The 27994-nt window shown below is 36.8% G+C and overlaps 1 pseudogene; it reads right to left on the bottom strand.

The window, feature by feature from the left end:
- Positions 1 to 2802: 2802 nt before the first annotated feature.
- On the bottom strand, positions 2803 to 3466 carry LOC120770661 (annotated as a pseudogene).
- Between the last annotated feature and the right edge of the window lie 24528 nt (positions 3467 to 27994).

Genomic DNA, 27994 nt, shown 5'->3' with positions numbered 1-27994 from the left:
GCAGTTTCAGCGAGGAGGGAGGAGGTTGAAAGTGAAGTGTTAGCTACTACAAATATTGATTCTCCAATAGAAACGTCTCAGTCCACATCTTCTGATGCACGTGGACAAAAGGTACAATTTATTTGTTCGTTTTTTTTTGACAAATTTCCTAATTAATTTGCAATCTTTTTTCGCAGTAAATTCCACGCGTTTGAGAAGTTTTTGGAATCAGCAGGCGCGAGCATTTCGGCATTGATTAGAAAATCGCTAAGGACGAATTCCACGGCTCAACATTTCGCATCCTTGGCAGCAGAAATTAAGGATGCCGGTTTTCCGCCAAACATGGTTACACAGATAGAGTCAAGAGTATTTGTGTTTGAAGAAATAAATAATTTTCATTTAGGGTATTTGGAATAGATATAATTATAATATTGTGATGAAATGTGAGACTTAAAAGACCACGAAGTTCATTATTTTTCGTTATATAAGTATGCATGTAGTCAATGAATTTTTTTTAAATTATTTAATAAGTGAACTTGAAGTATTTTTTTTACATATATGTATATATTGATTATATTAGAAATAACCTTTTTAATTCAAAAATGTGATATAAAATAAATGTTTAAAAATATGAAAGTAATTAGTAAATGAATATCTTGTTTTAAGTATGTAGTGATAGTGTAAGTGATCTTGAAGTACCTCTTTTACAATTTTTTACAACATTGTTATTATGAATAAGTTTTGTATTTAAAAAAATTTTTGTGCTACAGAAAAAGCTTTGCTTTTTATTGATAAATGTAATATTATATGAAAATAGTTAACATTATGAAGCATTACTTGAAATAAATTCTTTTAGGATTTCACGTAACTGAAATGCGTTTGCAGTTGAGCGATTAGCTGTTCTTGGTTGAAACGATTCAAGGACATTTACTTGTTCACTCCAACGCACATAGGAGCAATTCGTGTACTTTGAGTATTGAATTGTATTTTCATTTCCTAATGTACATATGTATATATTATACAGAGAAGGCATCAGATGGAATTCAAGATAACGTTATATAGGAAGAAGGCGTGGTTGTGAGCCGATTTCACCCATATTTCGTACATGTCATCAGGGTGTTAAGAAAATATTATATACCGAATTTCATTAAAAGCGGTCTAGTAGCTCCTGAGATATGGTTTTTGGTCCATAAGTGGGCGACGCCACGGACATTTTCAATTTAAAAAAAAAAACCTGGGTGCAGCTTCCCTCTGCCACTTCTTCCGTAAAATTTAGTGTTTCTGACGTTTTTTATTAGTCGGTTAACGCGCTTTTAGTGATTTTGAACATAACATTTGTATGGGAGGTAGGCGTGGTTATTATCCGATTTCTTCCATTTTTGAACTGTATATGAAAATGGCTGAAGAAAACGACTCTGTAGAGTTTGGTTGACATAGCTATAGTAGTTTCCGAGATACGCCCACTTTTCCAAAAAAAATTACGTCCCAATATGCCCCTCTCTAATGCGATCCTTTTTGCCAAATTTCACTTTAATATCTTTATGTATGGCTTAGTTATGACACTTTATAGGTTTTCGGTTTCCGCCATTTTGTGGGCGTGGCAGTTGGCAGATTTTGCCCATCTTCGAACTTAACCTTCTTATGGAGCCAAGAAATACGTGTACCAAGCTTTATCATGATATCTCAATTTTTACTCAAGTTACAGCTTGCACGGACGGACGGACGGACAGACAGACATCCGGATTTCAACTCTACTCGTCACCCTGATCACTTTGGTATATACAATAACCCTATATCTGACTCTTTTAGTTTTTGGACTTACAAACAACCGTTATGTGAACAAAACTATAATACTCTCCTTAGCAACTTTGTTCCGAGAGTATAAAAATGAATAAAAATTTATGATTGAATATAATAATGCAATATCTTAAAATAAAACGAGTAAGGAAGGTCTGATTTCGAGTGCAACCGAACATTTTATATTGAATAAATTTGAGTAGGGGGTAGTATCGACCACATTTTTTCTATTTTTGCTCATCACACATACTACCAATATGCCACATGCTCAAAAAATTTTCCCTGGGTTTCATTAAGATACCTTATGTACAATCACCAATCATATGGAACAAAGTCAAGTGGACGTTCGAAAATCTTGGTAATAGTTATATAGTGGGAGGTTAAGTTTTCGCCCAATTGTATCTTCAAATAATTTAGCAGGATTTCCGTATTTAATTAAAATAAATAAATTAAGCAGTACTCATTTTATGCAAGTGACCAACCTAATTCAACGCGCTTTTTTTTAAAGGGGGGAAAGATGGGGAAAATATTTAAGTTTATATCTATGTTAAGTCGAAACCTTTCACTTTCAATTTCTTATTTTTTTGGTTTTTTTGATGATTCATTGTTTTCCCGAAAAAAAAAAAAACAAAATAATACATTAACTAAATTAATCTTTATTTTATTCATATTAAATACATACCATCTTGTCCACAATCCATAAAAAATATTTTCCAGATTACACTTCACGCAACACAAAAGATCACTTGCAATTTCGAGAATTATAGAGAGTATCTCGAATAAGGAGGTGCCTACTGAACGAAGTCTAGGTTCCGACTACTTGTGTGTCAATAATTTAATCGGTTTTTTGAAGTACGGTTACTTAGGTACTAAAAAAAATCAAAATTTGTAACATCAAAAAGATATGAAGTACTACTGTAGCTAAAACTATTTTGCCTGCATTCTTTGGCCAAGCATGTATTGTTGTATGCAGTACTCTCCATCGATTGTCCAAAATTTCCCAATGCGCTTTCTATGTGACAACGCTCAGTTAAATTTGTCTTTATCTTGTGGTAAATTCGGTTTCAGTAGAAATGCACAGTCGCCGACATAATAATACGGAAAGCTATTCGATGTAGTTTGTGTCACAAGGAACTTCCAGAGTGCCATTCAGCAACTTCTTTCCAAAGGCACTGCGGGCAAATATTCTACGGGCACTTTGGCTTCCTACCGCCCCGACATCAACATATGTGAACACGTAATTAGCATCACTCACTACCATTAGTACAATGCTAACTGTTTTCTTATAATTGTAGTACAACGATCCGCTATTTCTTGGGCTTGTTATAGGAATATGCTTCCCATCTATAGCTCAAAAGCAATTCGGCAGGCCAGTCTATATACAAAATTTGTTTGCAATGCCTCTAAGTTCGTGTAAGTTTGGTGGTGACAAATATACTATACATCAGGTAACTCATCCCAAATAGCGTCACAACTTTGAAGGTCCAAGAAATCACATTGAAACTACATCCTTGTGTCAAGAAACTGAAATTGTTAAGCGCTGAAGTATACCAGTTTAATAATTAATTCACATTAACTTACATTAATGTTACCACCAAACGAGTCCGGGCTGAATTGATTTTCAATTCGAAAAGCGTTCTAATCGTTGCTTTAATAACGACAGAAATAAATTAAAATTAGCAACGCTCATCCGTGTTGCTTTAAAAAGATGTTCCTCATATTTTTCTTGAAGCTGCTTAAAGCTTAGTATCCAGCTCACAAGAAATGTAAAAACTTCATATAAAAAAACACTTAAGAAATGGTCAAGAAAATTTCCTGCGGCAAATTTTCTTGTGCTGGTATGCAGCTCTAAAGAAATCTAGTACTAATTTTTAATACATTTTTTCAATAAAATGCGAAGAAACATGAAATCAACAATTGTTTCTTTAAGGAAAGCCAAAGTAATCTTTAAATTCATCATAAATTAGTTAAAATCATTATTATGAAGTATAGTTCATTTTGAAATGTTGTATAAAACTTACCAATCGCAATGAAAACATTTATGTTACTACATATATACATACATACATATTACGCACAAAGTTTATTTTCTTTGTTTATTCTCTCTTGCTTTTCTAATGTGGATCATTCACAATGCGTAACCGGCTGTCAAAATTACTTGGAGAAATAATGTATTTTTGTCTTGAGCAATTACTTAAGAGCTAGATACGGACCTTGATGCAAGTTTTATAAAATCCTTCTTCCTGGCGTGTAATGTTAACAGGACGAACCCACCACCTTCGGTAGTTTCTATGGAGCTCCTGGAACACTTCATCTACCGTATTGGCAATACGCACAATATTAACAACCGGCCTCAATTATTCCTCGTTGACCATGTTTAATTTATTTATTAAAATTGAAAAAATTTAACCAAATTATGCAGAACGACAAACTATGAACCTGTGTACATATGAAATAGAAAGCTCTGTTGTTACGTGTAAATGCCAGCCATTGTTAAATCGCTGCCTTCTTACAAATGTTCAAGTAGCAGGCTTCACGACGCCGCTGTCGTGCTGTCATGTCGTGTCGCCCTCTATGTGTTCAGAGTGTCAATGACATGAAATAAAAGATAACACAGAAACTAAAAGTAAAAAATATATAATAGGAAAAAAGCATAGGCGATAAAAAAAGAAAAACTTAAATAAATGTAAATAAAAGAAAAATTGATCCGCTTAAACCATTTGGTGCTCGCAAGGGAATTGCTTATATCCATTTAAGGTTTAATGCCTGATGGGTCACAAGTTTTTTGTGTCGGACTTGTGATAGAGGTAGAAAGTAGAAAACATTTCTGTGGAAAATAATAGACAAGTGGATTGGAAACGCCAGTGAGCTTAAAGCCTTCATGCAATACTGGTGGCTCGTCAAGAAAGAAGTTACCTCTTTCTTCTTCCATTCTTACCAGTGTAGGCACTAGGTAGAACCAAAAATTTGGTTGCATCTTTATTGATGATAATGCATGCCCTTGGTTTACCTTCATTTTGTTTGTAAGAAATGTCGTAGCTACTGCTATTTAGCCCTTTGATCACGACTGCCTGTAGCACTTTTCAAATGTTGCAGACATCTGCACGCATTACAATTATTGTGTTCTTCGTCAGCCGCTTTGTCGTCTTAGATCTTCAAGCCAACGTGGATAACAGAGCTGATTTTATTAACCACTTTCGATAACTATTGACTGATCAGCGAGGTATAATTTTATTTTGAGGGAGCCAAATATGAGCACAAGGTCTTCCGCTTTTGCTGACCTTGAAAATTGAATTCGGAATCAGTGCACCTAAATTTAGTATTGGTATCAGTATTCAAGCTTTAATTTGCCTAAAAATCCGTAACTAAATTTATACCTACCATAAATCTAGACTAGGTAATCTGATTTCTATCACCACCCATCTCTCCTTTAAGGTACTCGGTGAGAGCCACCCCCAGCCTATCTCTGGCCACATCACTGAATTACCTTGCTGTTGGTAAAGATATTTTCGTTGGACTCATTGAGGGGTCCTGGAGTCCTACAATATACTCTGTCATTAAAATCGTCCTAGTCAAAGTGTTAATAGTTGTTGTTTTCGGTATGTTTTTCTTTGTTGTGTTCATTTTTGTTCCGGAAAGAGTTGGTCACTTGTACCAAGCGCCTGTAGGTGTAGAGAAATGTACCTCGGCACCTTGGCCTAAGGTAGTGTAGGTGCGAGGATCGTCACACTCCCACAACAGGAAATGGACGTAAAACCGAAGTTTTATTCATCCATATCCCCATTGTGAATATTATGAAATATGCCTCTCAGTTGGTAAAAAAAATATGTGTTCCAATTTGCGTTGCGCCCATTACTATTACTTTCTTTGCTACGCTGTAGAAGCATAAAATAATTGTTTCCAATAGAAACATTTAGTTCATATATTGTAGTGTTTAATTAGTGTGTCTGTCGCACACCAATACTACTACATGAATACCACACTCAGCTATCATTCTCTCTCTCTTCTTTGTACGTATTACATATATGGAATGGATTTTGTGGAAGAAATCTACTATTCACCATACTGCCATACGGAATAAATTTGCCAATTGAAGTGGAATAACCGAAAACCTTCGAAGAACATTAGCGTTGTACGAATACCTCAACTGATCTCCGCATATACATTCATATAATATATGTATGTAGATATATCTACTCACCTGCAAGTAACAATACACATTTGCATGTGAAATTGAACATAACATTTCCATTAGAACTGAAAAGGGCGGACAGCTTTAACCGATGCCAGCGCTGCAGATTGATTCAATTACTACGAGTGTAAAGCACTTAAAGTTTGGCTAAGTACTTACAGTTGCGATGCATTTGTTGAGCTCTGCCATAGCTGTCAATTGTTAGCCGTTCTACTAGCGTTGGTGCTGTCGCTGCCACAATTCGCAGCAGTTTGCGCTTTGCTATATTGGCACACGTTCGACAAACGCTATCAGATACACCGAAATGACGTGACTACCGCTGCTCTTGCTGTCGATTATTGCTGCCAACGACAAGCCATTGACTCGCTCCGTCAGCTCTCCACTAGCCCCACTAATCTCACCCGCTTAGAGTACGCGATACCTGCCGCTCAGGCAAAGCAGCTCAGGCAAAGCTTTGGTATTGCCGTTGCCGTCTAAAGCCCACAATTGATAGCTACCGCGTTGCTTTGGCAGCAGCTGTGCAAATACGTGGCTGCGCATGCATTTTGTAGCTCTTGTTGCTGGCGAGCGTCTCCACATCTTAATAGGTAGTGTGAGCCATATTTTAAGTGAAATTTTCCCTTTTAGAAAGCTGTGTATACAATGGGTGCGCTATTCACTATAAATTGTACAAAAACACATTCGCATGCGACTTTCTCAGCAACATTTGGAGCGTTCAAAACAGGATAAAGTGGATTTTGTGCATCGATTCATCACTACGAATGAGACTCGGGTCTATTACCATGATTCTGAATCAAAACAAGATGCTAAAGAGTGGTGTGTACCTGGTTGTTCGGCTTCGGAAAGAAATCGTGTTCGGAAATCGGCAAAGAAGGTTATGCCATCAGTTTTTTGGGATGCGAGAGGAGTTTTGATAGTGAATTACTTGCAAACTGGTGAAACAATTAAATCCAAATACTATTGCGACCTTTTGGACCAGTTGAAGGAAAAACCTCGTGAAAAAAGAACAGGTGTGCAGAAGAAACAATCTGGGCAATGCATAGTGTTACAAGAACATTTTGACAATGGCTAAAATTCATAAATTAAAGTTCAAATTGTTGAAACATAACCGTATTAAGCCGTATTCACCAGATTTGGCACCCAGCGACTTCCATTTATTTCCAGAACTTAAAATATATATGCGTGGAAAGCGTTTTTCATCTAATGAAGAGGTCATAACAGGTGTTGAAGCGTATTTTGCAAACCTTCCGGATTCTCACTTCAGTGATGGGGTCCACAGATTGGAGGATCGTTGGAGCAAGTGTATTAATGTTCAGGGAAATTATACTGAATAATAAGGTATAGTTTGAATCATATTTTTCTTATCAAATGATAAATATTGGACAACCTGGTAAGTGTTATTAGTGTGAAGTTCTTGTCGCTCAAGGTGGTAGAAAATTTCCGAAATCTTTGTCGCTCAAAGAGCTGAGATGTATGATTAAGCAATCAGCTCATTTAAAACTCATTTTCTAAAAGTTACCAAGCCTACATAAAATGGAAAAACTTTCGAATTTCAGTCTCGAATCTGCTAAACTGAAGAAAAAAAAAAATAAATTAGTATCTATAAAATTGGACATGAAAGTTCGTTTTCTCATATAGGTAGATAAAAAGGTCCCCTGCATTAAATTATTAAAAACGAACAGTTTAACGAGGTCTGGTAAAACTCTTAAGTCTGTTGCAAGTTGTGTATAGAAAGTAATCTCGTCTTTTAATAATGACTCATAACTTAATAAATATCATCTGAAGAAAAGATACAGCAGACCTTATAATCAAGATTGCACACTCAAGTTCTCCTGCTTCTATAAGTAAAAGCCCCTGCCGAACATTTCGTTTGGTACGGAATTATTTGACCAGCTTTAATGATGTCAATCACTGCCGCTATCAAAGTCCTCATAAGCAGGGTGATAAATGAACGGTGACTCCTGTTTGTCACACATTGATTTCTGAGCATACCAAATCCTTTGATGATATAGAAAATACTGAATTCGAGTACAGAAATTTCGGGATTGTGGCTTCGAATTCTTATTAAACTATAAGCAAAGGTTTTTAATAAAATCGTACAGATTTCCCAAATTCCCTTAAAAATTTACAGGTTCAAGGCCTGCTATATCTAAGCCCACTAAGTCCCTCGGGATTGAGCGACACATAGCAATGCCAAAAGGGGGCAACATTATTAGCAGAATCCAGCTAAAGAGGTATCTGTGAAATTCGACAATAATACCCGTTAGGCGCCAGCCGTCAATTTAGTCATTTAGACTTGACATGCCATGACACCATCATCAACGTACGATGCGGCAAAAACGGAAAAAAGAATTAGCGCTATTTCATTAGGTACTAAATGTTCCACCAACTCAATCCATTCATGTCACCCACACTTCCTTTGCCTTCGTGTTTCTTAGTTTTGCAGTATGAGTTTTTCTCCTCTAGCTTATTTGTCTGGCCGTCGCTCATTACTGTACCACTGCGGAAATGTTTACACCAAACAACTATCTGAATATATTCATACTTATCGCTCGGGACCCGTGTTGCTGCCCTTGCACTAACAAAGGAATAGCGGTGATACGCAAACTCGGCTCTCTTTGGAATCTTTTGCGAATTATCTCAGCTGAAACGAATTGGCTAAGCGTTTGCATTCAGTGATCAAGCTCACACAACTTTGGTTATTACCACCATAGTCCACAACACCAGCTGCTAACTAACCCATAATGCGCCAAATTAGGAGCAGGCGACTGACGAATGGACAAATTTCCGTTGTGCCATGCGTCTTCTCTCGTTGTGTGGGTTATTAGTATTAACATATATTTCGAGTTTTTACATAATGCAGCGCAATTGCTTGTACTTCACACACGACTGCCACTAAAGCCAGAAGTTGACACTCATAATACAAACTTCACGCATGCTAAGAGGTCTCACTCACACATCGAGTTCTCTGTCATGCCACAAGCTCTGCCTCATTTCACTAGTTCGCTCCTACATTCTCATAAATACTTTATTTTCCTTCGCATCACAAATCTTTACTTCTTTACCCCCACCTCGTCCTTTCCTAATTATCTGTCACATACTCAATACGAAATCACAATTAGCCGCCATCAGCTGAAAGTTTAGTTATCTCTGATAACTGTCACTAACTCAGTTTCTACACCAACAATTTCTTTCAATTAAATGCAGACTTTTGACATTCCGGAACATTATTCTGACACATCTATTTACCAATTGTGGCGGTAGAATTAAGGAATGTATGCAAAACTCTTGAGCATTGAGCTTCCGACACAGTTATATATAAACCTCGTTTTAATTTACCATTGGGGGTTAAGTCAGATTAACCATGTTTTCAGCTTAGTGTAGATATACAGACTCAGTCTAGATCTTGAGGTTTTTTTCAAAAGAATTTATAACTGTGTAACGGGTGTTCTTTTAGCCGAGTGATTTTCAATGATGCATTACTTTTTTCGGAGTTAGTCTTTTTAGTAGCTGTTACTTGATCCTCAGTTTGGTTTGTCATTTCATAGTGAAAAAACTTATTCTGGAAAAATGTTTGCATATTATGCAAATTTATTATCAGTCGATATAATCGCCCAGCAGAGTGGTTTAGGTTAAGTTCTTCTTCTTTGCTGGCGTAGACTCCGCTTACGCGATTATAGCCGAATTAACAACAGCGCGCCAGTCATTTCTGGTTTTGGCTGCTTGGTGCCAATTCGAAATGCTAAGTGCAACCAGATGTTTCTCCATCTGATCTCTCCAACTTCAAGGTTTACAAAATCAAACTCGTATAAGAATTAAAGCTGAACGACCATAAAGCGCATCACAGATACGGCTAATAAGCTCAAAATGAGGTGGCCAAAAATTTTCAGCGATGATAACACACAAGCCATTGTTGATACGCCGTTGCATCCAGAAAATGTCACTGTTTGCTCTATGAGCAAAGAGAATTATTCGTAATGATTTCTTTAAATATTAAGCCGGTCATAATGTTACAGTCAGTGGAGAATACTATAGAGTCATGCTTAATGACTTTTTCTGCCTGAATTGGAAGATTTTGATGAGGACCTTCGTGACGTGACACACGATTGGAAAAATCTTATTCAGCCCTTACAAGAAATAGTTTTCATACTTCCTCTTTAGGTAAAAATAAAATAAGAGTTCAAAACTTACGATCGACAAAAACAATTAGCAACTAATACGAATATAAATAGTTGCTTTCAGGATATGACAACAAGGGATCTTTTTTAACATTGTTAATATGATTAAAGAATAAAATACTGCCTTAAGCCACAAATAATTTGAAGAAAGAAGCAACCATAGCGACGGTCTTATCGCTTACTCCCTCAATTTCTCCGATTAGGATTTCATAAAAAAACCATCAAGCTTCTTCTTTACTGGTGTAGACACCGCTAACGCGATTATAGCCGAGTTAACAACAGCGCGCCAATTGAAAATTCCAAGTAACGTCAGTCAGTCACGTCACGTCCAAAGTAGCACTTGTTAGCAGGAGTTATTCGAGGCTGACATTGTTGCTGCTATTAATGCTGATTCCAAGATAGGTTAAATTATCTACAACTTCGATGTAATGACTGCCAACACTGACATGGGAGCCTAGTCGCGAGTGCGACGACTGTTTATTTAATTACAGAAGCTATTTCGCCAGGCCCTCTTCGCTGCCCAGACCTATTTGCTTTGCTTGCTTATCCGGTCTGCAGAAAGCAGAACTAACCGCGCGGGTGTTGAGGCCAATGATATCAATATCTTCGGCATAAGCCAGCAGCGGTACACTCTTATAGGAGATTGTACTTGTTCAATTGAGTTCTGCAGCTCGAATTATTTTTGATGGAAGGGAGTCGCCTTGTCTGAAGCGTCGTTTGATATCGAACGGCTCGGAGAGGTCCTTCTCGATCCGGAGGAAGCTTTTGGAGTTGCTCAACGTCAGTTTACACAGCCGTATAATTTTGCGGGTAAACTAAATTCATATATCGCGGCATAAATGCAGATCCTTCTCGTGCTGTCAAAAGCAGCTTTGAAATCGACTAAAAGGTGGTGTGTGTCGATTCTCTTCTCACGGGTCTTTTCAAAGATTTGGCGCATGGTGAATATCCTGTCTTGAATTGCCAGGCCTAAAGCCACACTGATAAGGTCCAATCAGTTTGTTGACGGTGGGCTTCAATCTTTCAGACAATGCGTTCGATAGAACCTTATATGGGTTTTTCCATAGAAAGGTCTACCGGGAGCAAAAATTAAAATAGTGATAAACAAATAATTTTTTCTGATATTATATAAAAAAAATATATATATTTTTATAATATAATATGATTTGCAGCTTATCTCAAGGGTTTTTGTTAGAAAAATGACCTAAAAGTTGAAATAGCGTAGAAAGTAGCATTTGTGTACCTTTAATGCCTTTTTATTTTTGTATTTTTTGATAATACGTAAATTCTTATTATGTTTGCACTAGTCTTATTAAATTTTGCTAGGAACAACAATGAATGCAAAAAAATCAACGAGACCAAACGAAGCTCGATAACGGTAAATTTTTATTTTGCTTTCATTGATATTGTTTTGTCGCGTTCTTGTCCGTAAATCATTATTTTTTATCAGTAGTTTGCGATCGATCGTAACACGTGGCTGCAAATTTATATTTAAATCAATTTTAATGACCTAAATTTAAAAAAAAAGTTTCAGTATCTTATATTCATACAAAATATTTTAATTGGTTTTTGAAGTGTGTCGCGTTCGCTACCGTAGGTATAACTTTTTTGAAAAATATTTTTTTTTGCTTTTTTTAGAATGTATATTTATTTATATAGATAGGTAAAACATGTGGCTTAGCAAGAAAAGAAATATCAAAACCCGAAAACTGCATTCGATCTCCTGTGACGATCATTTGAAATTAAAAGTAGCTCAAACCGCATATTCATTGAAAAAAAATATTTCATAGAAAAAACATTTCTCATTTATTTTTACTTATTTTCTTATATGAATTTTTATTTTTGTTTTCAATTTCATTTTTTGAATTGGAATTATTATAGTAATCGTCATTAGAATCATGGAAGCAAATATGTCGCGTTCTAAATGTCACGTGCTAAATTAGATTTAAGCTTGTAAAAAAAACACCGATGAAAATATATCAACAAGAAATGTATCAAAAGAAGCCCTTTTTAGTCCTTTTTAGTTTAAATTAATCATTCTAAAATATATTGTTGCGTTTCGCAGAATCTTGCATTTTTCTATATGTAGTCGAAAGCAAGTTCTATTTTTTGTCGCGTTCTTGATCCCATGTTTATTGCTAATGAATTGGAAACAAATTATCGAAAGCTCCTACATTTTGTACTATGCATAGTGATAATGAAAAGCTTTCGAATATTAACAACACATTTTTTTTTGTTAATTTTTTTACTTTTGGTTTATGCACTTCAAAGGCGTACGACGGTCGCGTTCTCGACCATGGAAATACCCATATGCGAAGTTGAGGAGGCTTATCCCACGGTGGTTAGCAAAGACTATGGAGTCTCCCTTTTTGTGAAACGTCTGCACCATCGTCATCGATAATTTTAGTATTTTCCGGGCATCTGTTACTAGATCACCTCTTTGGGTTCTACAAGAATATGCTCCGGCCTTGAAACCTTCTGTTAGTCGCCACATTTTTTCGCGGAATTTTCCAACAGTACCCATGTCGGCCAGCTTGTCAAGCTCTCATACTCACGCATTTTGGCCTCTTTCTTTTTCTGTCTGCAAATGCGTCTCGCTTCCAGCTTCAACTATCAGTGTCTGTCCCATCCGGTACGTGTTGTGGTCGATCGTAGCGTTGCGAGTTAGGCAGTCTGTTTTCTCTGCGCTGCGACATGGCACTCCTCGTCGTACCAGGTAAGTGGAAGTGTGCCACGTTAATTGGAACATTTATGAAAGTGACCCCCCATTTATGAGTAACGTAATCGAGTTATGGATCCCGGACTTTTTTTTATTTCCTTCCCCGGAAAGGCCAATGAAAGTCAAGCATTTTGAGACGGCATAGGGGATCCAAGTAGCATACACCTCGGCTCTCAAGGCTATTCCAGAGAATGCCTTCCGTGACACCTTTAATGCTTGGATATCGCGCTGGCAGTGCTGCATCGACGCAGAAGAAGCCTATTTGAAAGTTTGTAAAGAACTGTAACAATTTTTTTTTAAATCGACTCAGTCCTATTACTTTCCGGACAAACCCTGTTAACCCAAGTTTTTGTGCTCAGAACTCCTTCGTTGGCGGCTTTTGGCAGCGCTTCAAAAAAAAAATAACCCTGGCCAATATTATAATATCCCTTAAAATCAATGGACGGTATACTAAAGCCGACCACTGATATCTTTTTTAGCCAATTCGTCGGTATCGTAGAGAGTATAGCAACCGAGTTGCTTTAACCTTAGTCCACTGGAAAGCCCACCTTCCTTTCCGCATTTGGATGTTGCCCATAAGCTACTCCTTCAGGACGATACTAAAAATCTGAAACTGAAGAGTTTTCTGAGGAAGGGAAATTGGTAACATGCTATCATTTTAATTTGTATCATTTTGTGTACTATATTTGACAATATAATATATTATAAAATTTATATAAAAATGCTATTTACATGAAATCTTTATTAATTCTATAGACTCTAAGAACACTCCATAAAGAGTTTTTATATGTTTACATAATATAGTATATAATTTCATATATATCTGATTAACCTCATTTTATCTAAATTCGAGGCTATAAAAATGAAGCCCAATGGGAATAAATAATTTTTTAATACAAAGAAAACAGTTCGAATTATTTTCTCCAGCAGATAGAAGAAGTCACACGATAGGGAGTCGCCGTGTCTGGAACCTGGTTTGGTATCAAACGACTCGGAGCGATCCTTTCCGATCCTGACATAGCGGCATAGAGGCAGCTCTTTTTCGCGCTGTCAAAAGCAGTTTTAAAATTGACGAAAAGGTGGTGTGTGTCGATCCTCTTTTCACGGGTATTTTTCAAGATTTGGCCTATGGTGAATACCTGGTCAGTTGTTGATTTTCCAGGCCTAAAGCACACTGATAAGGTCCAATCAGCCTGTTTGTTGTTTAGTCTTTCACACAATACGTTCGATAGATCCTTATATGCGATTTTTAGGAGACTCTCCGACTCTCGTCATCGTACCAGTTGGTTTCGTTTGCAGTTTTACCGAGTTGCTGATGAGTGCTCTCAAAGAGCAAGAGTACAAATCGAGTAGAAAATTGTTCGGCTGTCTGTTATGAACACAGCGTGTCGACGTCGAACATTCCTTGTGTTTGTTGACGTGCGTTTTTTGCTGCACAGAGGCGGGCGCGTATCTTTGCTGCAGCAAGATAGTGATCCGAGTCTAAAACACTGGAGACATGTCTTTCGTCTATCACAACATGATCGATCTGGTCCATCGATCTAACAGAAACCGCAGTCGAAGGACTTAACCAGACCTTCAATAAGCCTAAAGGTCCAAACGAGGACGTTTGAATCTCAGGTGGGGGCCTGTTAGCACGACACATATTAACAAATGTTAAGACACGCATAGTACTATTTCACCATCATTCTTTAGCGCAACATAACACCTCATTATGTTAAGGCATAGGCAGACAAACATACATCCAACTAATAAAGTCGCTGACGTTGCCGGCGAGGTCGATCAGCCTAAACCCAATTAAGGTTTGTTTGATCGTAGAGTTTGAATTTCCAAACATACTGCCAATGATACAATGATACCTTCTCGTACATGTTCACGGAGTCTCTTTCCCAGCACGAATCTCACACCGAATTTCCGTTCTTTTATATGGCCACCGTAGTAAATGCCAAAAGAACCTACTTGCTTCAATCCTTGTCCCATCCATCGAATTTCTTGGATGGTGTACTATGATTTCCCATATTCGACCGTAAATGATCGCATTCTCGTTGAGCTTAACTCTTTCTCGCTTACGACATCAGCTACCTCCAAAGTGGGATCACGATTGCTTTAGGTCAGTGGTCGGCATGATCTGTCACTATGTTGTTGAGCATGAAAAAAAGTAGCCCAGTGAGAAATTGGAATTAAAATTAAGCATCTAATCTAAATAATTAATAGTATAATGAAAATTAACAAATTGTCTTTTAAGGATATATTCCCTATTATCTTTAAAAGGCTTGGAACATAAAAGGCATTGCATGGCACCAAAGACATTTAGAATCATAAAATATTTCTTGCAGGGCATATTTGGTTTGGCGCTATAGTCTTGCGTGATGTTAATTCGTTGCTGGCTCGACAACGACTGAACGATAGAGCATAAGCGTATGTGTGAAGTTAGTTTGCACAATTGTGCTAAGAAATGCCGACCACTGCTTTAGGTACTCTGTTATTGTTACTCTTTCCTTATTTGATTTTGATCGCGCAAATTACAGCTTTTGCTTATTTCTGCTATATGGTACCAAATATATTTGGAAATAATGAATTCCCTACTCGGTGTTTTTTTTAATTCTGTTAGCCGTCCAACCGAGTATCACACAAAATTCAATTTGTACCTGTTTATTCTCTTATGTTCTCTGCATTTCTGGTATAGCCAACTGTTTCAAACAACTGAAACTAATAATATTTTTTTGCAATTTAACCCTCTAACAGACAAGACCGCCCTGAAGCGGCCTTTAATAAATTGTCACAAACTCATAAGAAATTTCAATTTTGTCTACAACTGTTATGAGAACCGTTAGATAATAATGGGTTGTCAAAAAAGTCTTGCGGTATTTTCATTGAATTTTTTTTTTATTGAAATTGAAATGAATTTTTGATGACTCATGCCCAGCTCTTGACCGATGCTACGGCTGCTACTGTGCCGGTCTCTTTCGACCAATTCAGCGATTTTATCGCAATTTTCGACGACAGGCCTTCCAAGAGCGTGGCGCATCTTCGACCACCTCTACACCAAAACGAAAACGTTGAAAATATCGTTGTGCAGTGGAAATGGAAACTGTATCGGGTCCATAAACTGCATAAATTTTATTGGCGGTTTGAGATGCATTTTTGCCTTTATCGTAGTAGTACTGTAAAATATGCCGTATTTTCTCTTTATTTTGCTCCATGTTTGCAATCAATCAATTAAACACGTATTAACGCGTGAAATGAGCTTTCCAAACAGGTATTGCATGACCCGATGCGACGAATAAAACTAGAACTACGCGCTTTCAGCGCCAACTAGCGAAGATACCGCAAGACTTTTTTGACAACCTATTACATCAACTCATATTACGTTAATATCAACGTGACGTTTCGTTTTGTTGTTATCATCAGTTGAATGCAGAAATTCAGTGTTAAAGTTCTATTAATTCCAACGCCGATTTTGACATTTTCAAAGTTAAGGTCCGTATCCAGCTCTTAAGTAATTGCTCAAGGAAAAAAATAAATTATTTCTTCAAGTAATTTTACGCATTGTGAATGATGCACATTAGAAGAGCAAGAAAGAATAAACAAGCTTTGTGTGTAATATGTATGTATGCATATGTATGGTAACATAAATATTTTCATCGCGATTTAAGGAATGTGGATGAAGATTGGTAGGTTTTATACATAATTTCAAAATGAACTATATTCTTAATAATGATTTTAACTAATTTTGGGATGAATTTAACGATTACTTTGAATTTCCTTCAAGAAACAATTGTTGCTTTAATGTTTCTTCGCAAAACCAGGTTTGCCATATTCGCAATTTATTGAAAAATTGTATTAAAAATTAGTATTAGATTTCTTTAGAGCTGCATACTAGCACAAGAAAATTTATCGGAGGAAATAAGCTTTAAAATAAAAGGTGTTTTACTGAAATATTCATACGGAACAATTTTTTTGTGAATAAGTAAGTTGATTTGTTTTAAGTTAATATACTTTTTAACAAAAAATAAAAGGTATTCTGAATTTTAAGAACACGAATACGAAGGTCGCCTCACGGCAGCCTTGTCGGTTTACGCGAATTTTTTCTTAGGTATTTTTTTGATTGCTGGTATTTTTTTTATTTTTATTTTTTTAAAAATGGAGCATAGAAATGGCAAAAAATTTAATCTAAGTAAACTTGGTGATAAAGAGTTGCTCCAATTAATGGAATTAATTGAAATAGGTGAGAATGATAGTGATTTTAACAGTGCCGATTAATTGAACGACCGCGATTATATGCCTGATGAAATCTATCCGGAAGATGGACATGCTATTTATGTGTGTATTCGGAAAATTAGTAAAGCAACTGATTCATTTATTCAAATCACCGATATGTCCTTGAATATAAGTTCAATTGATGACATACCTTTAGGATTATCAACGTTTCTTGAAATACCTGAAACATTTTCCTCTACCGCAGCAAGGTCATAGACAACAATACATTTCAAAGTAAAAAAAACCACGGTCTCCATTACCAACTCTGGAAACTACGGGTCCCTTAATCATTCCCTCTTCTGATGGTTTTACAGGTTCAGGTACATATTTTTCATTCAAAGTTTGCACTTGATTGCCTCAGTCGATAACATATGTTTTATAGGTATTGAAAATATCTCGAAAAGTGCAAATGATTTTTAAATATTATTTGGCGAAACAAAAATATGCGTTTGCATTTGAATGATGTTGTTTTCTGCGGCAACTCACGTTTTTTTACAAAATAACTAGTTCTATTGCTTACAATCGACAGCTTATTCTGAAAACGTCAACAGCCAGTTTAAGATCGGCGCTGAAGGAATTTTTAAATACATTGGCGTTCGATTCTGTTCCAAAGCCTGTTCGTCTTTGCGTCGATGAGCAAATATGTAGCACAATGTTAAAACATCATCTTCGGCAGTATATGCCAAATAAGCCACACAAGTGGGGAATAAAATTGTTCGTCTTGTGTGGCTCCAGTGGATTTGCGTATCGCTTCGAAGTCTTTAACGGCGCTGGCGATAACATCATTTTACCAGGGCAGCCGGATCTTGGAAGTACTGCAAATGTAGTTGTACGACTATCACAGCCAATACCTGATTAATCGGCCAAAGTTGCACGCTACGATCGAAAATAAAAGCAGCATATTAAAGTAGATTGCCTCAAAATTATACGGGCATATAATAGCTAAAAAGAGGGAGCAGACTTAATGGATGAACTCATGGGTCGTTATCATATCCACGCAAAGACTCGAAATCTGATGACAAGGTTTTTTTACAATTTCGTAAATATAGCTGCGACAAATCGCAACAGCAATCTATCAGCACAAAATAACAAGCTGTTAAAGTTTCCCGAGTTCTCCGAAAAAATTGCTGCTGGTCTTGTCGCATATTAACTCAATCGACCTACTAGTCGGCCAAGTTTTACACCATCGACACCCGTAGGAAAGAAACTAAATGTGAGAAAAAGAGCAGAAATCCAGTAGCGGATGCCCGCTTTGATTCCGATTTGGCTTCCTAAAGATGGTGGAAAAAGAAAATGTAAGTTGTGCCAAAGTTCAGAAACGCAGAGTTTTTGTTCCAAATGTAAACTAAATGAATGCCACTCAACTCCGTAAAACTGTTTTTTTTTTGACAATCATCACAAAAATTACTAAACTTTGGCATTTGAATTCCCCTAGTTATTGAAATCTTTTTTTTGTTTTTCTTATTTTCTTTTATTTTTAAATAAAATAAATTCTTAATTATAACCACACCTATTTCTTTATTTTGACCTAAACCGGCGGCCTTCAGATTATTCTCACCTGTGAGCACAAAAAAATTAAAAAAATTCATGTGATGATATTTTTGAGGTTTATGGAGCCTAATTACCCTAGAAAAAATGGCCAATCTTTTCTGTCCACGATTTTAGTTATGCCTGTTAGACACAGGAAATTAATGCACACATAATATTCGTAAACATACTGAGGGGTTTTTGATTTAGTGACTCAAAGTCAAGCGCGATAACCGCAATTTTATTGTTACAAGTTTTTTTATTTCTTCTATTGGCATGAATGCATAAATGCTTGTACATTATAATTTCAAATATTTTGTGCAATATTTTACAGCTACAGATTTACAATCTGTTGCATTTGAGGCGTATATGCGACTGCAAAAAATATATTTTCATGTTTATATATACAAATATACATATGTATGTATGTATGAACAAGTATTGTATTGATACGCGAATTGCTTATTAGATTATTTATACTTTTTAAATTTAGCAAGTCATACATACAGAATTTCAAAGTGGGACGTATTATTCTTTTCCGTCATACTAATGAATTCATTTCTCTAACAGACAATTTCCAACTGCTGTTGAGATCGCTGCCGCTAAGGCTCTGCTTGCCGATGCCGTCTCACGTAGTCAAAAATCATCTAATTACATTTTTGGGGCCATCGTCAAGTCGGCTCTACTGAGAGTCCTAGTAACAACTTGTACATACTTGTATGTCGAGATCAAGAAGCTGGTGCAGCTGGCGCTCATAAGTTTACTAAGTCATAAGAATATTGGAGAAATTATAAAACTCGATTTTTGTTTTATATTGGAAGTGTTACTATTTATTAGAGAAAGTAGGGATGAATGTTTCGAAATCGGCAATACTGTGCACCTAATTCTAGATGTACATATCCTAATACTTTCTGACTTTCAGGCTAATCCTATAGTCCTGCTCTTATTCCTTCAAATGTTTCGTCTTCTCAGGAGTTATTTCTTATTGATAGCCTGCTAGGTCTCAATCTGATTCAAATCAACTCATATTCAAATAGTCTCGATCGATTTCCTGACTTAGTCTTTCTCAGTGATAATTTAAAATTTAAGTTTCTTGATGGATTCTCTTCAATTACTCCAGCCACCATCCATAATTCGCCGCTAGCGTTTAAGGTGGATACTTATCTTTTCGCTCCTGTTAAACCAATTGATGGGCTTGGTTTTAATTTTGCATTTTGTGACTTTGAACGACTCAACAATCAGCTCTTTGAAATAAAATGGGATGATTTACTATCGGGACTTGATACAGCTAATAGTTTCTCCATTTTTAATAAATCAATCCAGGAATTTCGTCATTATAATATTCCGTTCAAACACATACAACCATATAAGTAAGTTGCCTTGGTACACTAAGGACCTCAAACGTCTAAAAAATCTTAGAAATAAATATTATAGAAAATTCTCTTCAACTAAATCTCATGTTTCCTTTGTTCAATATCAGCACTACACAAAACTGCTTAATGAATTGGATAAGTTCCTCTATAAAAGGTTTATTAATAATACGGAGTCTACAATTAAGTCGAACCCTAAGTTCTTTTGGAACTTTGTAAAATCTAAAAGAGCGTCTGTCTTACGCTGGGGTGATAAGTCGGCATGCACTCCGGTCGAAATCTCCAATTTGTTCGCTGAATTTTTCAAATCGAACTATGTTCAACATGATCCTGGTACTAATTCCACTTTTTCAGCTGATAACCTCCCATCTATAAATTTTGGCTCACTGTGTCTTTCATAGGACGATATTGCCAAGGCTATTTGTGACATTAAGTCTTCGTCCAAATTGGATTTGGACGGGCTTCCGCCCGTTTTTATAAAAAATTGTACTGCCTTATTATATCCTCTTATGCTTATCTTCAATAAGTCTCTCGCCACCGAGGATTTTATTTCTGACTGGAAATCGACATGCATTACCCCTATTCATAAAGATGGTAGAAAGAATGATGTCTCCAATTACAGGCCTGTTTCTAAACTTTCTACTATTTCGAAAATTTTTGAGTGTTCTGTTAAAAATAAATTATTTTTTGCAGTAAAATCAATAATTAATGTCAATCAGCATAGGTTTGTCCCTGGGCGCTCCACTGTGTCAAACTTAGCAGTTTTTAGCGATTATTGTATGTCTGCATTCTCCGCTGGATTTCAGGTAGATTGTGTCTACACAGATTTCTGTAAAGCCTTTGATAAAGTATCACACAATATTCTAATTAAAAAATTATCATCTCTAGGATTTCACTCGGGCTTCTTGAAGTGGATTAAATCATATCTGCAAAACAGACGATGCGTAGTCACTGTCGATGGAGTGTCATCTGATTCATTCATTGCGTCTTCGGGAGTCCCACAAGGAAGCGTCTTGTTATATGCAGATGACTTAAACATTTTTGCATTAATCAAAAACACACAAGATGTACTCATACTTACTTCAATGTGATATTGATACTTTTCATAATTGGTGCCTGAAATCAAAGCTTTTTCTGAATCTAGATAAATGCTCACAAATCTCGTATGGTAAGAGACGCAACATCTTATCTTCTAGCTACAGTATTTCTAATTGCGTCCTAAAATGCGTTACTGAAATCAAAGATCTTGGGGTAATCTTTGACAACAGATTTTCTTTCAGTAATCACATCAACTATATAACTGCAAAATCTTTTTCTGTACTTGGCTTTGTCCGTCGAAATTCTACAAATTTTTCCGACCCCTACACGTTAAAATTACTGTACACATGTTTTGTGCGGTCCATTTTGGAGTATGCAGTGTTTATTTGGAGACCATATTGCATATCGTCAATTAACAGGATCGAGCGTGTTCAAAAGATCTTTCTTAAATATGCTCTCCGCTCCTTAAAGTTTGTTGACCCAACACCATCATATACATCGCGTTTATTGCTTTTACATCTTAGATCACTGGAAAATCGAAGGTCCGTTCTCTCACTTTAATTTGTCTACAATGTAATTAACGGGGAAATTGACTGTCCCTACTTATTAGGGAAACTTAACTTCAATACTCCCCAGCGTTGTCTCAGATCCATTTCACCATTTTATTACAAAAAGGAAAGTACTAATTTTGCTGAATATGCTCCCCTCAAGAGGGCTATGCGGGAGTTTAACTCGATTTCCGAGAAAGTTCTACTTGATTTTTCTCACTCTAGGGTATCCTTCATTAATACCCTCAATTCTGTTTTTTAGTTTAAGTTATCTACTCATGTTATTGTAATTTAATTATTTTAGAATTCTAATATGCATCCTAGTTTTTCATTAGTCTGTAAGAATCATTGTTCATAGACTTTACTAAATAAATAAATAAATAAATAAATGAATAAATAAAATTCTTACTGTACATATTGTCCTTCTATATCATGACAAAGCTTTTATTGTTACCCAGCCGCATTAACTTTGTGGGAATATCAATTTCGGACATAGCGGCACAGAGGCAGTTTCTTTTCGGCTTTAACATCGACGAAGAAGTTTGTGGGTCGATCTTTCTTTCATGGTTCTTTTCCAAGATTTTGTGCATGGTGAAAATCTGATCCATACTAGATTTTCGAGATCTAACGCCATGTTGATAAAGTCCAATCAATTTATTGACAGTGGGCTTCAGTTAAGGAGACTTATTCCACGGTATTTGGCGCAGATTGTGCGGTCCACCTTTTTGTGGATTGTGCAGAACACACTTAGGTTTCAATCGTCGGGCATGCTTTCAGCCGACTATATCATGCACAGTAGGTGATTCATGAACCTCGTAAGTTCTTCGCAGCCGTGTACGAATCGCTCGGTCGGTAATACATCGGCCCCTGCCCTGCGAAAGTCTTCACCATACCAGCTGCTTTTTCGATCGTTACGAAAATCAATAGTTTCGCTTGCAGCTGTGCAAAAGGAGCTTGGAATGCTATCCCACAGTTCCACAGACGTACGTCAAGGACACTGGATAAATGTCGTTCATCTGTCATAACATTATCGAAAATTTTGCTCTGATGCGAATTGTAGCAAGACACTTATCCACCAGAGTGAATGCCAGGACTCGGCCGCTTTATAAGGCCGCTGTGGTAAATGTCACAAGGACCTACTCGTCACTGTCCTTGTTTCGTCCAGCGCATTTCTCGGACACTGGTTATGTCAGCCTTTACTTTTAGGTGGGCATCAACCATCTGGACATCAGATCCTTCCAAATATTGGTACCGGACATTCCAAGTGCATTGACTTAAATCATAGTTCTTATTGCTGTTGTTTTTTTTTTTGATCGGGATTGGTTTCTATATATGTGACGGATCTCAAACCCAGCATACAACTTCGCTTAGCGTGTAGTATAAAATTTTATTCACATTAATATAGCGAGCCGCTTGTTTCAAGACCGACAGCCGCTCACAGTCGCACCTCTGGTGAACCCATTAGACTTCAGTGAACCCTTAATCCGAATATGTCGTAGTGGCTCGGCTGTAGCTTCCTCCCTTTTAGCCGTGACCTCAGACTCCACACGTGTTGACTACCGCATCTTACACAAGGGTTACTCACGACTGTACGACTGTAACTGCTTACCCAGAAGCATGACAATGGGGTAAGTCCACTTTCCATGGTGCCCATTAGCGGCCTCAACAAATTTGTGATCAGCTCAAAGAGCTCATAGATTTTTAGGAGTTCCAGATATCAAAACGGACCGGCTAGAATCTGTCCACGCTGTGTCGGTAGGGAATCACATAGTTTTCAATTTCAATACATGAAAGTATATTCACGTTCTCAAATGATACTGGCTGAAAATGGAATCGTAAATATAAAATTCAGTTTAGCGGTCGTGCTCTACCACTAAGCAACTCGGAGATCTACTCCACGAGACAAACCGTGTGATAAACATTCCTGCTCATCCTGATTTCGTGGTTATTCTTCAGGTACAGATCTTTGAAGCAATTCGTGGACATCTTTCACAAGTTCAAATTTCTGACTTATATAGATATTCCCGCACGAACGCACAGATGCAACATCGCAGCCGTCTACAGTCTTAATGTGTTGTTGCGCCATATGTTCAATTCACCAGACAGAAGGAAAGCTTCAATGAACTCAATACGATCGACATGTTTGAGTAGAGACCATTACCAACTAATTATTGTTATTATAAGTTATATTTTTTTACTTGAAAATAGCAATTCATTTCAATAATTGCTTCACTTAGGTATTAAACAATTCAAATAGTTAAAAATTTGATCAACCAATCAAACAAAAAATTAATATCCTCACATTTGAGCGTATAAGTTAAACGAAACGAAATCACGCGAGAGCTGTCAAAGTTCATGACAGTTACTAAAATGCTCAGTGCACTCTGACAGGGAACGAGAAACTTTTGTGGCCAACTGACAGCGCACCGAATACGCGAAAGCAACAGTTCGCCGACAGATTCAACGCACCAATCGACCGAGAAGAAGCGCAAACCACTTTCAAACAAACTTCCGGGGGTTGAGCTGGACTGCCAAGGCGTGGAGAGATTGAAAGTGGAATAAGTGTGGAAAGAGTAGAGCACATCTGCACACCGCGCCCAATTTTAACTAAATAGTGAACAGCGCCTGGAAATTAACTATTTTATATTTCGGAACATGAAACGTCAATGTTGTTACATTAATGTTATTTCCACTACAACAAAAGGAAAGCCGTTTGGCATCATTTATAACAACACTAACACGACAAACACATGCATACAACACAAGACATAGGCTGGCAAATAAAGGGGGTCAAATAGAGAAAAAGAAAAAAATAAAAAGAGAGCTGGGAAGCAGTCAGCGGGCGATTCCAGCTTCGACTGGCGCTAGTTGGCTGACTGGCGGTTGATTACGTGATCTGAAATTTAATATTTTCTTAACACACCTAAATACAACTCTGCATATGTCTGTATTCTATACATATTGTATGAGTATTTGTCTGTTGTGCTGTATTTTCTCAGCTGAAACGAAATGAAATAAAATCAAAAGTAGATAGCAACGGAATAAACAGATGAACGCACAGAACGGACAGAAATAATAGGGATTGACAGAAGAAAAAGAGAGGTGAGAAGATCAGAGTTCAAAATAAGATGTGGGTAAGCGAATGGAGCGGCAAGTGAGCAAATAACGGCAAGTGAAAAGAAGGGAAGGGAAATGGAAACGAGTGAAGATAATACAAAACAAAAAAGTAACGAACAGTTTCAAAATACCGAATGGTAGCATCCTGTAGCATTATCTGTGCCGCCGGATAACCAAATAGTGAGCGGAGCTTTGTGGAGGCGGTGCGAAAGCTGTTTGGGCCAAAGAAATACTTGTAAACAAGAAATGAAAATAAATGCAAGCAAATGAAAGAAAAATATACGCACAGTGCGTGACTGAGTTGCGTAAGCGTACGAGGGCTACTCGAGAAGTCACTGAAATTTCGTAATTGTTGACGGAAAGTACCGTTGATGAAACTTAGTGTATATTATCTCCAGTTCCACGAGGTTAGGTTAGGTTAAGAAGTCGATCCTAACAGGGATCTCACTTCGACTGCTTAGAACGCCGTTGTGACATCTAAATCTCTTTTATAAGAGATCATAAGAACGACAAAACGATTTGAGCCTGTAACAGATTTGTTGAGATGGCTAATGTAAGTTTCTACTATTCTTTCGCCAACGGTAGGACTATTGAGATGTTTCAGATTCAGTCTTGCAAAATAAATACTATAAGTAAATAATAATAATCAATTCCACAAATTATTATAGAATTCAGGAAAATACAACTAAGAAGTATTCAAAGCTTTTTTAGGAGCTGACATGCATTTGTGCCACTTTAAAAAGCGTTACGTCTATATTTCCGGTATCCGACTATGGAAGCTACTATGGCGTAAGGTTGATGGAAGACAGACAAAAAGCTCCTTTTTCAAGAAAAAAGTGAAACTATTCATATTGTAGGGGTCATGGCAGGGTAGCTGCCCTTAAGATCTCACCTTCAAAATTGGAAAAGTGGATTCGTTGGAACGTAGTCCAGGTATTCGAAGAAAATAATGTTATGAACAAGCTCAGCATTCCGGAAATTTAAGTCTAAGTATTCGAGGATTCTGAAGTATCCAAGTTTACAATTTACTATAAACTTGACTTCTATATGGAATCATGACTATAGCTTACACGACATTTTCTGTATACAGCATTTATTTACTTTTTTCTATATTTGCGATGTAATTCGGTAAAATTTTTTGAGAAAAAAATCAAAACCCTTGACACGGACATCTCTGACTACTCTCGTAGAGTATTTAAATGCTGAATAAATAAGAAAGCAAAAATCATCTACAAATACGTTATTTTAAGTTTTATAAGAATTAATTTATAAAGAAATAACAAAAACAAACGCACGAGGTAAATAAGCAGAATTAGTGTGCTTTCAATGATTGAAAAGCTGTACTTGAATAGCTACTTTTAGGAAGCTATGTAGTATGGATTTTGAAAAAAATTCCACCGTTTTCGCACACAAATTAGAGCAGAGTATAATTAACAATAAATAACAGAAGCAATAATCGTTTCGTACGTGGAGAAAGCCGTACATCGCTGAATTGAAGGCATGTGGTGCTTTGAGGAACAGAGAGAGTCGGGGTAACCAGCTCGGAATTAATTGGTACTCCTCCCTGGATTTAGTATCCATTGTATGTATCAAATGGTGGCCACGTTAAATATTCTGAAAGTGTTAGACTTTGAATCTTTGTAAATGGATGGTGGAAGAAGCAATATGTATGCGAAAGAATTTCGTATATTAGAGTCTTAAGAACATAGTTGATTTTCTTAAATATTACCTCGCGTGTAGACTGATATAAATCTACCATTTGAATTACGTAGGCTCTACATATTGCGGTCCAAAACTTTTTTTTTTACGCTTCCTTAATATTTCGGGCTACTGATCGTGATAATAACGTCCAAAAGCTGACGACGTCTGAATGGTGGTGTCATCGTATTAATGGGATCACACAGATCTTCTTGTCCTTATGAACCAAGCACTTTCCCGGAGGAGACCTCTGCCCACATAGACGAAAGGCTTATGAAACATAAATCAATTATTCCGTTTAGCAGCCGGTCGGCCTGATCAGGTTCACGGTAATTAAACACAGAGGAGAAATAGATGATGTTGTGATCATTTTATAACAAGCTTGATATAAATCTGGATCGTTCCTATTTTGTAAACTCTACTTAACTCTGTACTAATCTGGGTTTTGTTTTTGCCGGCTACTAAGGAAAAACTTTCGTGAAAATTAAATTCAAATTAGTTTTGTGGCCGCAAGTTAAGTTTTTAGATATTCAAATAGAGATCTTTGAATACCAAAATGATTAAGTAGCTGTAAAGTCACCACATTCTGATGAATTGGCGCGCATTGGATCAGGACAGATCTTCTGTTCTAGTTCTAGTGAACGAAGCATCATTGCAGAGGACGGTTACTGTCATTATAGCCGAGGGTTTTAGTGAATAGGTATTAGTTTTAAATAATTTATATCGTCCAATTTTCCAAAATAGGTCAATGAGACCTCTTCGGCCGGCAGATGGCCCTCAGCACTTCAGGTTGAGTAGAACGTGTTACAATAGATGATTGATTTGAGTCTATTATATATGGTCCGTTCTTACAAAACTGGTCTATGGAATCTCTTCGACTAGCAGACGACTAAGGCATGCTGTTGATCAATGCAGCCAGCTTGACCACCATTTTAAATATATACTCATTTAGTCCAAACATCATTTATAGATAACATTGCATCTCGACTGCAATCTATCTTAAGCCTTCTCATTGAACGATACATAATGGTCCTCCTCTCCATTTCCAAAAAAATAAACAAATACTTCATATTCTGAACGAACACAAATACACGCATACACCAACATATGTCACATATCATACGTATAACTGCACACAAATGTGTTTTTCTGCTCCTTCTTCAATACACAGCAACAAGAATTCAATCTATAAAAAGTAAACAATCATAAAACAAAAGAAATCCGTACTCAAGCAGATGCTTACCCCTACTAACTCCCAACAGGCTTTATATATAATATAAAACCAAATTTTTATGCGTAAATATCGTATGACACGCATGCACAGATGATAAAAAAGCGACAGCAGCAACAACAACAGCAAATATTCTGTTTTTTATGGGCTCAGCCGAGCTTCTTTTGTAGACTTGTTGACCTACAAGGGACTGCGACAAGGCTGGGCTGCTGCTTTGCTGTGTTTTTCACGCAAACATTACACTTGAGTTGTCACCTGCAACAACAACAGCGATAACAGCGACAACGTCACCCAATCCAATGTCGACATTTTTCTTACAACTCCAAAAGCATTGTTGTCC

The sequence above is a fragment of the Bactrocera tryoni genome, chromosome 3 (genome assembly GCF_016617805.1).
Source record: "Bactrocera tryoni isolate S06 chromosome 3, CSIRO_BtryS06_freeze2, whole genome shotgun sequence".
Taxonomy (NCBI): domain Eukaryota; kingdom Metazoa; phylum Arthropoda; class Insecta; order Diptera; family Tephritidae; genus Bactrocera; species Bactrocera tryoni.
Note: the sequence above shows the minus strand (reverse complement) of the source record. Positions and strands in the feature narration are given on the sequence as shown.